The sequence below is a fragment of the Dipodomys merriami genome, unplaced genomic scaffold (genome assembly GCF_024711535.1).
Source record: "Dipodomys merriami isolate MVZ:Mamm:240054 unplaced genomic scaffold, mDipMer1.0.p SCAF_1662, whole genome shotgun sequence".
NCBI lineage: Eukaryota > Metazoa > Chordata > Mammalia > Rodentia > Heteromyidae > Dipodomys > Dipodomys merriami.
In genome coordinates, this window is record NW_027203007.1 from 25171 (window position 1) to 40744 (window position 15574).

A 15574-nucleotide genomic window follows, 5' to 3' on the forward strand; every position below is an offset into this window, starting at 1 on the left:
ACACACACACACACACACACACACACACACACACACACACACATGCGCGTGCGCACACAGATATTCCCCCAAAATAAAAATTATAAGAGGAAGAAAAAAAGGTTAACAGCAAACAATTTTTTAAAATTAAAAATGAAAACAAAAAAATTAAACAAATTTTAAAAGGTACAAAAAATGAGTTCTTTGATTTTTTGGAGGGTGTGGGAAGATCCTGTATCTCCCTTTTGTCTGTAACCAGTCTCTTGTTGGAGTTTCTGGTCTGCTTGTGGTGTTTGATTTTCCTGTGGCTGGATTGGTTTCTTAAGTTAGTTTGTTTGAGCAGGCAGAAAAATGTTCTGCTTTACCCAGAATTTTGTGATCCTCCTCCCAGGCTAGTTCAATGGGAGGGAGATCTGCTTTGAGTCTCACAAAAGAGGGAGATGGATTTTTCCTCTAGTTTGGAGATGCTTGTTGAGGCTTGGTTCTGGGTAGAGTGGAGGCCTTTCAGCAAGCAGTAGAGTTTCCCTGAGGGGCTAGCTTCTGAGACACTTACAGAGCTTAGCCTGGAGATATACTCAGGGTTTATGTTTACTGAATTTCAGTTGATTGTCAAGACTGCTGTAGGGAGGGGCAGACTCTGGCTCTGTTTATCCTGTGAAGAAATCAACACTTGAGGAGGGCAGAACTTACTCTGCCTGGGCAGGATGACTTTTCCCTGGGTGGAGCTGAGCCTGGCAGGTGAGGTCGGGTTCCTGTGATCTGCTAAATGACTCTTGTTTTCTTCCAAGGCCTGAGTTGGAGCTAGCTGCTCAGCCAGGCCTTTATCAGTATAAAAGATGGAGATCTCCAGTAGTGGGGAGGGGAGGGGTTGCCTTTCCTTCTCTGCTCCCTTAGAAGGAGTGAGGATGTCAGGCTTCTACTCATGCCAGAGTCTTGGTTCCTGATTCGTCGCTGGTCTGCAATCTGCAGGATGAAGATGTCTGTTCTTTGTCAGTTCTTGCTGTTGCTGTGTAGAATCCCCTAGCCTGCTGATCTGGGGCTTTCATCCCAGACTGTCTGTGTTTCATGTTTTATGGCCTACGGCTGCCACAGCCACCACCACAGCCACAGCGGAGCCTGCTGGCAAGTGCACGGACCTGTCTCCTTGCCTGGATTTTCCCTCTCTGGCCAAACTCTCTGGTGTTGGCACCCTTGGTGTGATTCTTTTACTTAGGACTGTTCACTGGAATACTTAAACTGCTTTCTATGAGAGAGCCTGTTTAGACTCCACCTTCTCTCCTACCATCTTCCCTGAACTCTTTTGAATTTTAATTATTTCTTGTTAATCTCATTTTTAATCTCTTTATACAAAATCAATAATTAATTCAAGGGAGGAGAAAGGAAAAAATTAAGCAAGTCTTTACATTTTCCAATTTTCAATAACATGATATTGCTTATATCATTTTCTGTTCAATCTTTAGACTATATAATTCAATTTAGTTAGACCTTTCATAAAGCTATATGTATTTTATTTATTTTATGTTAATTGTTTTTTCCAAAGCCTGTGCGTCTAATTTCCCTTGGTTTCTTTCAGTGTCAAGTAGTTTAGATTTCAAATCGAAGAATAAATTGAAGGAAGCAAACAAAAAATACAGTTCTTCTCATCTGATAATGCCTCAACAAGAATGAAGAAAGAGTTCATCCTGCTAAGGACCTACGATAGGATATCAAAAAGAGAATTCATTTTTCTAGGTATTCCCTATCTTTGAATGGAACTTAAATGATATAAAACACAATATACTGCTCAGGTACTTTTACGTTTTATCAGTTTTGCACATTATCATATGGACATTACCTCAGTCTACAACATTCCTTCATTATTCTGTCCTTGATACTTTTACACTACCAAGACATAAGATAACCAGTTTGATTTAAAGCATGAGACGTTGTACACCTGGCTTCCTTGGAAGCAGAGCATGGTCAATAGATCATATTCCTTCTGGTTGCTCACTACCTGTAATGTTTTCTGTAATATTATTGCATTCTATTTAGTATTAAAAAATTTTGGCTAAACTCAAAGCTCATTCATAGAAGTTTATGTTAAGTATTTTGCAAGTTTTATTTCTCTCAATTCTTAAGATAACATTTGCTATAATGCTAATGTTATTATCATTTTAGCGTTGGGAAAAATTGTAATTTAAGGCACGAAGTGCATGGCTCAAAGACACATAGTGAGGAAGGAAATGAGTCACAGTCTCCAAAAGCCTTTTAGCAATACAAAAATGTAGGTAAAAATCTCTCCATTCTCTTACACTCTCATTTCAATATTCATATTGTCCTATAAATAATAGCATACCAAATATTGCCCATGGTGATTGTTTTCTGTTACATTTTGTCTCCAACACAGACTCTGTTGGTGACATTGGGTTATCATGCACAGAGCTGAGCTTATAAATTGAGGTCCAAAGACAGTCAAATTTCTTTTGTCCCATAGCTCCTGTATCCTTTTTTAAAAAGTACTAAAACTTTTAAATAACAAAACTTACTATCTTTTAAGAACCCGAAAATGAAGTAAATTCACATATAATCACTCCAAAATGATTTAAAAGTAGGAGATGATAAAACAGGCCCCCATCAAGTAAACTTTCTTCTACTTTTAAAATTATTCTGAAAGCCTTGTCCTGGCTGGTAACACCTTTAATCCTATCTACTCGGAATATCTACTCAGGAGCCTGAGATCTATGGATAACTGTTGGAAGCCCCTCAGGGCAGAATAAATTCATGAGATTATTTTTCAGAAATTATAATGAACTAGCAAAGAGCCAGGAATGGAGATGTAGCTCATAGAGGAAAGGCCTAGCAAGACCTTGAAGCCCTGATTTCAAACTCTGAGCATGCCAATGCACAAACATGTGCATGTGTGCACGTGTGCATGCGTGTGTGTACACACACCCACACACACACATTTATTCAAAATACCTTCAAATCAGCATATCAGTGTTCTGCATTAATTTCTTTGTTAATGATATTATCTGGGTAAAATAGAGGAAATAAACTCTTGTATATAAGAACATTTTTATACATTTTTTTTTACTGTGAAAATACTGTACAGAGGGGTTACAATTACGTGGGCAAGATAATGAGTACATTTCTTATCTAGCATTGTAGCCTCCTCCTTTGTTTCCCCTTCCCATCCCTTCCCATCCTCCTAGCCCTCCCACCCAATCCTCCCCGCTCCCCCCACCAAAGTTGTAAAGTTCGTTTTCAACATAACGACTTGTACTTCTCATTGTTGCAATGGGTCCACCTGTAAAAATAACTGTACAGAGGTGTCATATTTATATGAGCAAATAATGAGTACATTTCTTAACAAGCATTGTTACCTCTTCCTTTCTTTTTCTTCCACCATCCTTTCCCTCCCACCTCCAGAAATACACTCCCCTCCCCCTTCCCCTGCCTAAATTGTAAAGTTCATTTTTCAACATAGTGTCTTGTGCATCTCAACCTGTATCCATATTTAACAATTTTGTATTTCCCTTCCCCCTCCCCAAATTAGAGGGACGTATACACAGGATGTAGGCGCACCAACTTCAAGTACAGTGAAAACAGGGGTTAGAGCTTAGGGAAGGAACATATAAAGGAACAAAAAAAATCACATCACACATTATAAGTATCTTAGAAACAATAGCAAGAAACAAAAAAACCACTTGTCTTGTTCATTTCCTGTAATATCATCTTATCTTATATGCACATAGCTTCCGCTTATCCCAGACATATATTAGCTGTTGAAAATAAGGGAAACCTTTGGACCTATGTTTCTTTGGACTTGGCTTACTTCAATTAATAAATTTTTTTCAAGTCTTTCCAATTCTTAACAAATTGGGCGATGCCATTCTTTCTCATGGAGGCATAGAATTTCATTGTGAATATATACCACATTTTCATGATCCATTCATCTTCTGTGGGCCATCTGGGTGGGCTCCATATCTTAGCTATTGCAAACAATGCTGCAGTAAACATAGTTGTTCTGGTAGTTTTAGTATGGTCTTCTTTGTGATCATTTGCGTAAATCCCCAAAAGTGTGATTGCTGGATCATAGGGGAGCTTTATATGGAGTCTTTTGATGAGCCTCCATACTGCTTTCCAAAGTGGTTGAATAAGTTAACACTCCCACCAACAATCAAGTAAGGTTCCCTTGTGGCCACATCCTCTCCAGCATCTTTAGTTGTAAAAATATGGAATGATTCAAGAATTTGCATATCAACCTTGCGCAGGGGCCATGTTAATCTACTCTGTACTGCTCCAATTTTAGTGTATGTGCTGCTGAATTGAGCACAGAGCATTTTTTATATATAAAGTGTAATTGATTTTCTTGAACTAGACAATTCAAAGAAAAGTAAGTTTTGAAGAATTCTCGTGAAATTTTAGAACCATGTACTTCTTACATAAGCACACATTTAAGAATAGCCAAGATTGACATGTCAAAAACAAAATAATCCCAGATATTGTTGTTCAAGAGATGTGTAGGATCGGGGGAGGGGGGGTGGAATTGGGTGGGGGGGCGGAGGAAGGCTGGGAAGGGATGTGAAGGGTAAACAAAGGAGGAGGCTGCAATGCTTCATAAGAAATGTACTTACTCATTATCTTGCCCATGTAAATGTAACCCCTCTGTACAGTATGTTCACAAAAAATAAAAATAAAAAAAGAGATGTGTAGGAGGACGAATTCAATTATTCTGTATAAGGTACCTGTCATAATGAACACTGCGGCAAGTGTTAAGGAATTTTTAAAGTTTTAATGTTTTAAATATATTTAATTTTGGAAATTTGCTTATATAGGCCAAAATTAGGACTGTTTGTCAGGTCATACAACTTTTCTATAAATATTTAAGATTTATGGTAGCAGACATATGCTACTAAAAAGTACATTTCAGAGTTTATAAAAACATTACTAATGAGATGTTGCAAAGGCTTAGTGTAAAGAAGCAGAGTGAAGAGTTAAGACTTTGTTAACTGCACAGTTTCTCTTAAAACTTTAGGGCTTCCTTACTTTATATGTTAGTGAGGAACAAATGATGATATAAACCATATACATATACATATACAAATGATGAGATGAGTCATAAAAAGCAATCTTAGTGGGTAACTTTAAAAACTACACATAGCCTATAAAACTCTTATTGAACATCATAATCTTATTCAGTGTTAAATGTACAGGAATGTGAGAATAGTAAAATCAAATATGGAAGTACACTTAAAATACTGAAAACACTGGTAATTCTTTGGTATTTTATTTTATTAATCATTAATATTTATTTATTGTGTTTCTTTATTTGTAGTATTATTTCCCTTGTAATATAGTAAAACCTTTTGTTATTCATCATCAGGAGGTACTTTGAGAAGGTTACTGGGATGGCCAAACCATTTTCTATAGTTGCGTGTGAATTTACAAAAAGCAAAATTAAGAACAAAATATTGATTAAAAATTATCAAGTACAGTCAGAATCAGGAGGGATGATAAATGTCCACACTTAAAATCCTAGCCCTAGGCTGAAGCAGTGATAATACAGAGTTGAGGTCACAAAAGTGAGAGACTGGGTTTTGTTTTGTTTTTTACTTTGATTTTGTTGGCCATGGGGTTGAACTCTGGGGCCTGGTTGCTGTACCTCAGCTCAAGGCTAGTGCCACCACTTGAGCCACAGAAACACTTCCGTCTTTTTCTACTTATGTGATGCTGAGGAATCAAACCTAGGGCCTCATGCATGCAAGGCAGGCACTCTACAACAGCCACCGTCCCAGCTCCTGATAGACTGGGTTTTAAAGATTCATCTAAACAACATTTTCTTTCTGCTTTGGGTTATATAATGAAATATATGAATATCTTTTCATATTTTTGTGTATTGTTATACTTCTAAATTTATACTAACCCCAGCCACTTCATTCTTTTAAAGTCATGAAATATCTCTGAGAATTTGCTAATGTGAAATTGTGTTAGCATTTTCAATTACTTCTGAGTCATTTTTAATTTTTATTAAAATCATTTTATATTTTGGGTTGAGGGATTATCATACATCAAATACCTTCAAATGTACATGTAGAGTCTAAAGATAACAGTATGAATATTCTCGTACAGCTCTTTTTTATCTGTTATGCACTTTCAGTATCATGATATTTCTCCCTCTTTCACACTCTCTCATTTCCTCTCTTTCTCTTTCGTGCTCCATGCTCCATGTCTGCTACATAGAATTTCCGCTGGTCTACTATTATCCTTGAGGATCCACTGGCTTTGTGGGAACATGATGGGGACTAACATTTTCCCTTGCATTCTTGAAGAATTATGAGTGACATGATATTTTTCTTTGACATTCTAAATGGCAAACAACAGGTCTAGGAATTCCTTTTCACGTTTACTACTATTAAAAATTTCATCTCATAAGAATCATTTGGATGGATATGATATTTTAACTTGGGCTGGGAAAGTGGTTCAGTGGTAGAGCGCTTGCCTTGCATGCATGAGGCCCTGGGTTCGATTCCTCAGCAGCACATAAGCAAAAAGAAAAAAAAGCCAGAAGTGGCGCTGTGGCTCAAGTGGTAGAGCGCTAGCCTTGAGATGAAGAGCTGAGGGACAGTTCCCAGGCCCAGACTTCAGGCACCAAGACTGGAGCCCTCCCCCCCAAAAAGATATTTTAACCTGTGACCTAAAAGTTCTTTTTCTTTCACAAACAACTTTTGTCTTTGATTATCTGTTTGTAACTACATGTAATGAAAACAAAGCTCTCCTATGGAAAATAGACCGAAGTTGTTCACAGGGATGAAAAAGAATGTAATGGTGGAAGTGAGTACAATAGAGCACAGGTCTTCAGAGCAGTTTATCATGAACACTTTGTGAGAATGACAATGTTCTGGGAACTATAGATTAAGTCACTGAACCAAAATATATATGCATATATATTTGTATATGTATATTTATTTATATATGCATATATGTGTATATGCCCTTATATTGTACACATATATGTTAGTATACACACAAATTCACATATACATATACACATGTATACATGCACACATGGAGAAAGATACATAATTATAGCCAACGCAAGTTTCATTAGTTGCTGAAAATGCCTTAGATGGGATGCTTGGAACAAAATATGTTCAAGATGTATTTGTCTCTAAGAGTTCTTTTACCACTCCTCTTATCTCTTAAAACTGGTAGGTTTTGACAGATTGGACTTGCAAAATGCAGTATACGTGATAGCAAGTTGCTCGGAAATATCAGTATGTAAAGATCATATAGTGTCTCCCTGATCCCCAAGGAATGCTTGCTCTTATACACACTCTCAACAACCAAAGTAGCAGGAGAATATCATGGTAAAGAATAAAATTATAAGCCTTTAAATGGCATCCTTCTTTGAGCTCTTTTCCAACAGCCAGCATCAATTCCTAAGCAGATTAGTAAGTCCTGATAAAACTGGACCTCAGGTCAACAGGTAACCAACTCATGTGAAAATTCCTATGAGAGAAATGCTGACTGAGGTCTTGCTGATTTTCTGGCCAAGAAAATAAGAAACGAAGAGATTATTTTTAATATATTAAAGTTTGAGAATAATTTGTAACCTGTCAATAAATGTGTAGAACACAACTAAACCAACTGACAAAAAAGGTGTCCATTTCATTTATATGCTCTTGGACTTGGTGACTGATTTTACTTGTGTCTACACAAGTAGAATCAGCATAAATCAAGCCAGCATTTCTTCATTTAATATACAAAGATAGGATTCCGGGTGACCCATTGTAATAATGAGATAATAATGTAATAATGTAATAATAAGACACTTTATCAGAGAGTGGGTGGAGGGATGAGTTGAGGAGGTGTGAAGAGAAGGGATGGTAGGGGAAAAAAAGAATGGGGTAAAAATGCTCAATAAGAACTGGACTCATGCCAGGTGCTGGTGGCTCATGCCTGTAATCCTAACTACTCAGGAGGCTGAGGTGTGAGGATTGTGGTTCAAAGCCAGCCAGGGAAGGAAAGTCCGTAAAACTCTTATCTCCAATAAACCACCAGAGAATCGGAAGTGGCACTGTAGCTCAAGTAGTAGAGTGAGAGCCTTGAGCTGAAGAGTTGAGGGACCGTGCTCAGGCCTAGAGTTCAAGCCAATGACCAATAGTAAAGAAAAAAATTGTACTCATTACCTTACTTATGTAATTGTAACCCCTCTGTACAGTATCTTTACAATATAAATATCTATCTATATATATGTATATATATTAAAAAGATGCAAGGAAAACTTTTGTACGTATAGGAAGTTGTATTTGTCACTCAATATCAGTAAGGTATTGGTTTTAGGACCACAGGCATATTAAAACATCAGATACTCAACTACTCTACATGAACACAGTATATTATTTACATTAGAATCTGCCCACAACCTAGTGCAGTGTAATTGCTATGAAAATTTGTACTACATTCTATGTTTGTAATAAAAAATAAAAGTATATTAACTGTCAACGGATACAAATTTTTTCATATAATTTTTGTCTGCATTTTGTGGATGGAATAGTACTGAACTCCAAGGAGAAGTACTTGAATTGAGACATTATCAGAAAGTGTAAGCATGCAAGTACTTTTTAGAAATAGAGCTGCTAGATTTCTCATGGAGAGCTTTCATAACACTTTGTGAAACACAAGCCACAACCTCACTGAAGAGTAAAAGGTTTTCCCTCACCGTTCTGTCATGTCTATATACACAATGGAATTCTATGCCTCCATCAGAAAGAATGATATTTCCCCATTTGTTAGGAAATGGAAAGGCTTGGAAAAAATTATATTAAGTGAAGTAAGCCAAGCCCAAATACACAAAGGTCCCATGGATTCCCTTATTTGCAATATCTAGTATATGTATGAGTCAAGCAGGAAAAGTGAGATAATGTGATGTTAGGAAAAAGAATCCTTAGATAAGTATTTAATTGGTTTTCTTTCATTTATAAGATTATTTCTTTGTAGCTTTGTATGTCCCTCCCCCACAGTATAACCCCTTCTTTCACTATATTTGATGTTGGTATAATTTGTGGAGGGATGGGGAAAAAAAGTCGTGGACGGGGATCCAGGAAGATGGCCGAGGAGAAGCTGGAGGCATAACAGGGACGAAAGAGCCAGACGTGGAGGGCGAGCGGATTCTACTCAACACCAGCAAGAACCGACAAGGAGCAGACATCTTCATCCTGCAGTTCGCAGACCATAGATGACCCAGGAACCAAGACTCAGCGTGAGTAGAAACCTGACTTCCTCACTCCTTCTAAGGGAGCAGAGGAGGGAAGGCCACCCCTCCCCCCCAGTACCAGAGATCTCCATCTTGTATATCGACAAAGCTCAGCAGAGCTGCTAGCTCCAACTCAGGCCTTAGAATAAAACTAGGGTCATTTAACAGGTCACAATAACTTAACTGCGGCGTGACCTGCCAGACTCAGCTCTACTCAGGGAAAAGGCACCCAGTTCGGGCGCTAGCCCTAGGAGTGGCTTTCTTTATTGGGTAATCAGAGCCACAGGCTCCCCCTCCCTTTAGCAGCCTCGACAATCAACTGAAATTCACTAAACAGAAACCTTGAGAGTGGCTCCAGGCCAGGATCTGTGAGTTTCTCACAAAGTAGGCCCCGGGAAAAGCTACTGTTTGCTGAAAGGTCTCAACTCTACCCAGAACATAGCCTCATCATAGCATCTCCAAACTTGAGGAAAAAGCCATCTCCCTCTTTTGTGATACTCAAAGCACACCCCCCTCCCCTTGAACTAACTTGGGAGGAAGATCAAAAAATCCTGGGTAAAGCAGAGCATTTTTCTGCCTGTCCAAACAAACTGACTTAAGAAACCAACCAAGCCACAGGACCACAAGCAGACCAGAGACTCCAATCAGAGGCTGATGACAGGCACAAGGGAGATACAGGATTTTTCCGAACCCTCCCACAAAAAATCAAAGAACTTTTTTTCTCTTCTTTTTTTTTATATAATTTTCACAAAATTATTTTTCTTTTCTAAAATTTTTTTAATTTTAAATTTTGACTTTTAAAAAAATTGTTTTCTAGTAACTTTTTCCCCCTTATAATCTTTATTTTAGGGATACATGTGTGTGTGCATTTTTCTTTGTTTTTTTTTTCCTTCTTTTAAAAAAATATTCTTTTTGTTTTTTGCTTAGCTAGACTGAACTTCTGATCTTTTTTTTCTTTCTTCCTTATCCTTCTCACCTTGTCATCTCTTTTGTTCTTCTTTATGGGACTTAACTGTTGTTCTGCATATCCTCAGATAAACCCATATTTGACTATTAGACCCTATCCCCCATTGTGTACACACTTAATCCACAAATTTATTACTCAATTCAAAACTTCTGAGACTTAAATTCCTTAATAGCAGTACTACCTCTTTATACCTATATAATATTTTAAGTATTTTTATTTTTAAGTTTTTCACATTTCCTATATATCCCTCCCCTTCTCTCAATATATTCATGTTCTTTGAATAGATTGTTCTTGAACCTGCATATTATTAACTTTTATTTTTCTATTTTTTCTGGTGTCTTTTTTCCCCTTTCCATTCTTCTTGTTTTCTCTCTCTCTACTTTCATCCTATCTAACCTATTTCCTGCTTTGAGACTAGGACTTAGTTAAGTTAACTCTCCCTGTACCTTCCCAAATCACTCTATTCCTATTTTTTACCCACGTCTCCCCTAACCTAATAATTTCTGGTTTACCAAATTATTCTTTACGGTTCGTAGCCCGTTAATATATAGTTGTTTTATGTTGAATAGAGGTATCTGTTACAATAGATTTTATCTGCATACTATTGATTGTGCAAATTCAGACTTTGGTTGATGCTTGCCTTAAGTTAGTGTTCTAGCACAGAACTGGTGTTACTTTCATCCCAAATGGCTAGAGTAAGCCAGAAAACGACAAGAAAAATGGTAAGTCAGGGTAACTCCACTCCCACTCATGATAATCAGGGGACAGAACAGATAATGAATAATCCAGAGGAGAGTTCCCAAATAGCTCTACAAACACTGCTGGCAAACATGATAAATGAAAAGATTGAAAATATACAATGAACTCTGTATGAGTGTGATAGGGAGAGAGAGGAGACAATCCAAAGCTTTATACAGGAATATCATGAGCGTGAGGAAGCTACTGAAAAACTGATACAGGATTTGTAGGAGCAGCTTGAGAATACTCAAAGAGAAAGGCAGGAATGGCCTGAAGAGCATGAGAACACTCAAAGAGAACTACAAGAATGGCATGAATGGGAGGAAGCTAAGCAAAGAGTAATACAGGAATTGAGAGAGCAAGATGAGAATACACAAAGATCACTAAAGGCATTCATGGGATCCATTAAAAAAGAGCGGAAGGAAGTCAGAGAAACCACAAAGGGAATCCTGAATGGAAACCAACAGAAGGAATGGGAGTCCAAGGAAACCATAACAAATCAACCAAGTGATTGAGAATAAACACTGAACAACAAATTAAAGAAGTCCATACAAGATATAAAACAAAGCTTCAACAAAGTATTTGAAGCCATCAAAGCTGACCATTTAGAAAGAAAAGAAATAAAAAACGAAGTAGAAAGTCTTGGCAGCAGGTTAGACCATGCAGAAGATTGAATCTCGGGGATTAAAGATAGCCTAGATAATATAGAGAAAGAACATACAACCATCCAAGACAAGTCAAAGAAATATGATAGATCTATCCAACACTTGGAAGACACCATCAGAAGGCCTATCGAAGGATAATGGGTGTAGAGGAGCACCTAGAAAAAGAAGTTAATGGTCTAGGAAATTTGTTTAACAGGATCCTAGCAGAGAATTTCCCAAACATACAAAAAGATAGTCCAGTATCACATGCAGGCTGAACAACACACTGCTGAATCACGAGTGGGTCATGGAAGAGATTAGAAAGGAAATTCAAATGTTCATGCTATTTAACAAAAATGAACACACAAATTACCAGCTCCTCTGGGACACAGCAAAGGCAGTACTCAGAGGCAAGTTTATAGCTCTGATCTCCTACATCAACAAATTGGAGAGATCTGCAACCAACAATTTAATGAGACATCTGAACCTCCTTGAAAAAGAGCAGCAAGATAAACCCCAATCCAGTAGACAGAAAGAAATAATTAAAACAAAATCAGAATTAAATGAATTAGAATCCAAAATAACTATCGAAAGAATCAAAAAAACAAAGAGTTGGTTCTTCGAAAAACTTAACAAAATTGAAAGACCCTTAGCAAATCTTATCAGAAAAAGAGAGAACACACCCAAATTAATAAACTCAGAGATGAGAATGGAAACATAACCACAGAAAAAACCATGATTCAGAACATTATAAGGGAATATTTCTCAAAACTTTATGCTAATAAGTTTGAGAACTTGACAGAAATGGACCTTTTCCTAGCAAATATTGACATGCCAAAACTAAACCAAGATGAGTTAAACCATCTTAACAGGCCCACATCAAGTATTGAAAAAGGAAGAGCAATAAGAGACCTCCCAGCTAAGAAAAGTCCTGGACCAGATGGTTTTACAGCGGAATTATACAAGGCCTTCAAAGCAAAGCTCACACCAATACTCCTCCAACTCTTCAATGAAATTGAAAGAGAAAGTTCACTACCAAACACATTCTATGAAGCCATCATAACCCTCATCTCAAAACCAGGCAGGGACTCATCAAAGAAAGAGAACTATAGACCAATTACTTTGATGAACATTGATGCAAAACTTCTCAACAAAATTTTGACCAATCGACTTCAACAATTCATCCAAAAAAATCATACACCACGATCAAACAGGATTCATTTCAGGGATTCAAAGCTGGTTCAATATACGCAAATCAATTAATATTATTCATCACATCAACAGGAGCAAGAATAAGAACCACATGGTTATCTCAATAGATGCAGAAAAAGCATTCGACAAGCTCCAACACCCCTTTATGATGAAGGTTTTGGAAAAATTAGGAATGCATGGAACATTCCTCAATACAATAAAAGCTGTATATGACAAACCTACAGCCAACATTATACATGATGGTCAAAAACTAAAGCCATTCCCTCTTAACTCAGGAACAAGACAAGGATGTCCACTCTCTATACTTCTCTTCAATCTAGTATTAGAATGCCTAGCTACAGCAATAAGACAAGATCAAAAACATAAAGCAGATCCAAATAGGGACAGAAGAAATAAAACTCTCCCTCTTTGTAGATGACATGATCTTGTATTTAAAGAATCCCACGGACTCCACTCCCAAATTACTCAAGCTGATTCAAAACTTTGGCACAGTAGCAGGGTATAAAATTAACCCCCCAAAATCAATGGCATTTCTGTATGCCAACAATGAGAAAAGTTTGGCTGAAATTAGCAAAGTCACTCCATTTGTAATAGCCCCTCAAAAAATAAAATACCTATTAATTAACTAAACCAAAGAAGTGAAGGACTTCTATGATGAAAACTTTAAAATCTTGAAATAGGAAATCCAAACAGAACTTAGAAAATGGCAAAACCTCCCATGCTCCTGAATTGGAAAGATTAACATCGTGAAAATTGCAATAGTTCCCAAGGATATCTAAAAATTCAATGCAATACCTATCAAAATTCCAACTTCATTCTTCAAGGAAATAGAAAAGACAATCCAAAATATCATATGGAACAATAGAAGACCCCAAATAGCGAAAACTCTCTTCAATGGAAATAACATTGCTGCTGGAATATCAATACCAAACTCTACTATAAAGCCATAGTAACCAAAAGAGGTTGGTACTGGCCTAAGAACAGACCTCAGGACCAATGGAATAGAATTGAAAACCCAGAAATGAACCTAAACACCTATAGCCAGGTAATCTTCGATAAGGGAGCTAAAATAGCAGAATGGAAGAAAGACAGCCTCTTCAGTAAATGGTGCTGGCAAAATTGGTTAACTACTTGCAGAACACTAAAACTAGATCCTTATATATCAACCTGCACCAGAATCAACTACAAATGGATCAAAGACCTCGGAGTCAAAGCAGACACACTGAAAACATTACAGGATGCAATAGGAGAAACCCTAGGCCTCCTTGGCTCAGGCCGAAATTTTCTTAATAGAGACCCAGAAACACAACAAATCAAAGAAAGTTTGGACAAATGGGATTTCATGAAGTTGCAGAGCTTCTGTATGGCAAGGGATATAGCTAGAAAGATGAAAAGAAAGCCCACAGATTGGGAAAAGATCTTCACTAGCCATACAACGGACAATTGTCTCATATCTAAAATATACTTAGAGCACAAAAAATTAAATCCCCCAACAACAAATCGTCAAAGAAACAACTGCCCAATAAATAAGTGGGCTAAAGACTTCAAGAGAAACTTCTCTGAAGAAGAAGGATGGCCAACAGATACATGAAGAAATGCTCAACCTCACTAGCCATAAAAGAAATGCAAATCAAAACAACATTGAGATACCACCTCACACCAGCTAGAATGTCTATAATCAAGAACTCTAACAACAACAGATGCTGGAGGGGATGTGGACAAAAGGGAACCTTACTTCATTGTTGGTGGGAGTGTAAACTTGTTCAACCACTTTGGAAAGCAGTATGGAGGTTCCTCAAAAGACTTCACATAAAGCTCCCCTATGACCCAGCAATCCCACTTTTGGGCATTTACCCAAATGTTTACAAACACGACCACACTAAAGCTACTAGCACAACTATGTTTATTGCAGCATTATTTACCATAGCTAAGATATGGAACCAACCCAGATGCCCCTCAGTAGATGAATGGATCAAGAGAATGTGACATATATACACAATGGAATTCTATGCCTCCATCAGAAAGAATGACATAGCCCCATTTGTTAAGAAATGGAAAGGCTTGGAAAAAATTATATTTAATGGAGTAAGCCAGGCCCAAAGAAACATAGGTCCCATGGTTTCCCTTATGTGCAATATCTAGTATATGTGTGAGTCAAGCAGAACAGGTCAGATAGGTGATGTTAGGGAAATGAACCCTAAAATATGTATTCAAATGTTTTTTTCTTTCATGTGACTGTTTCTAACATATATATAAGATTATTTCTTTGTTGCTTTGTAGGTCGCTCCCCCACAGTACAACCCCTGCTTTCACTATATTTGATGTCTGTATAATTTGTGGAGGAGATGGGGAAAATCAAGTCGTTTAAGGATACAGGTGGATCCGATGCAACTATGAGAAGTACAAGTCATCATGTCAAAAATGAACTTTAAAACTTTGCGGGGGCGGGATTGAGTGGGGGGCGAGGTGAGGCTGGGAAGGGATGTGAAGGGTGAACAAAGGAGGAGGCTGCAATGCTTGATAAGAAATGTACTCATTATCTTGCCCATGTAATTGTAACCCCTCTGTACAGTATGTTCACAAAAAATAAAAATTAAAATAAAAAAAGAAAATGTTGATGGAGTGTATATATTCAGAAAACCTGGGAAAGCTAAATTTTTCCAAGTAGGATAGTCAGTATTCTGTGATCCAGCGGAGAGAAAACTAGGTAAGCATCCATTTACAACCGTCTGAATAATTCTGATTCAGCCCATAACAGTTATCTATCCATACCTGTGCCCAAGTGAGAGGATTTTA

At 37.4% G+C, this 15574-nt stretch overlaps 1 non-coding gene across 1 annotated transcript; it reads right to left on the reverse strand.

The window, feature by feature from the left end:
- Positions 1 to 4187: 4187 nt before the first annotated feature.
- Positions 4188 to 4294, reverse strand: LOC138828878 (U6 spliceosomal RNA). Its single transcript, XR_011372404.1, has one exon. It is a non-coding gene; the product is annotated as a U6 spliceosomal RNA (small nuclear RNA).
- Positions 4295 to 15574: the final 11280 nt, after the last annotated feature.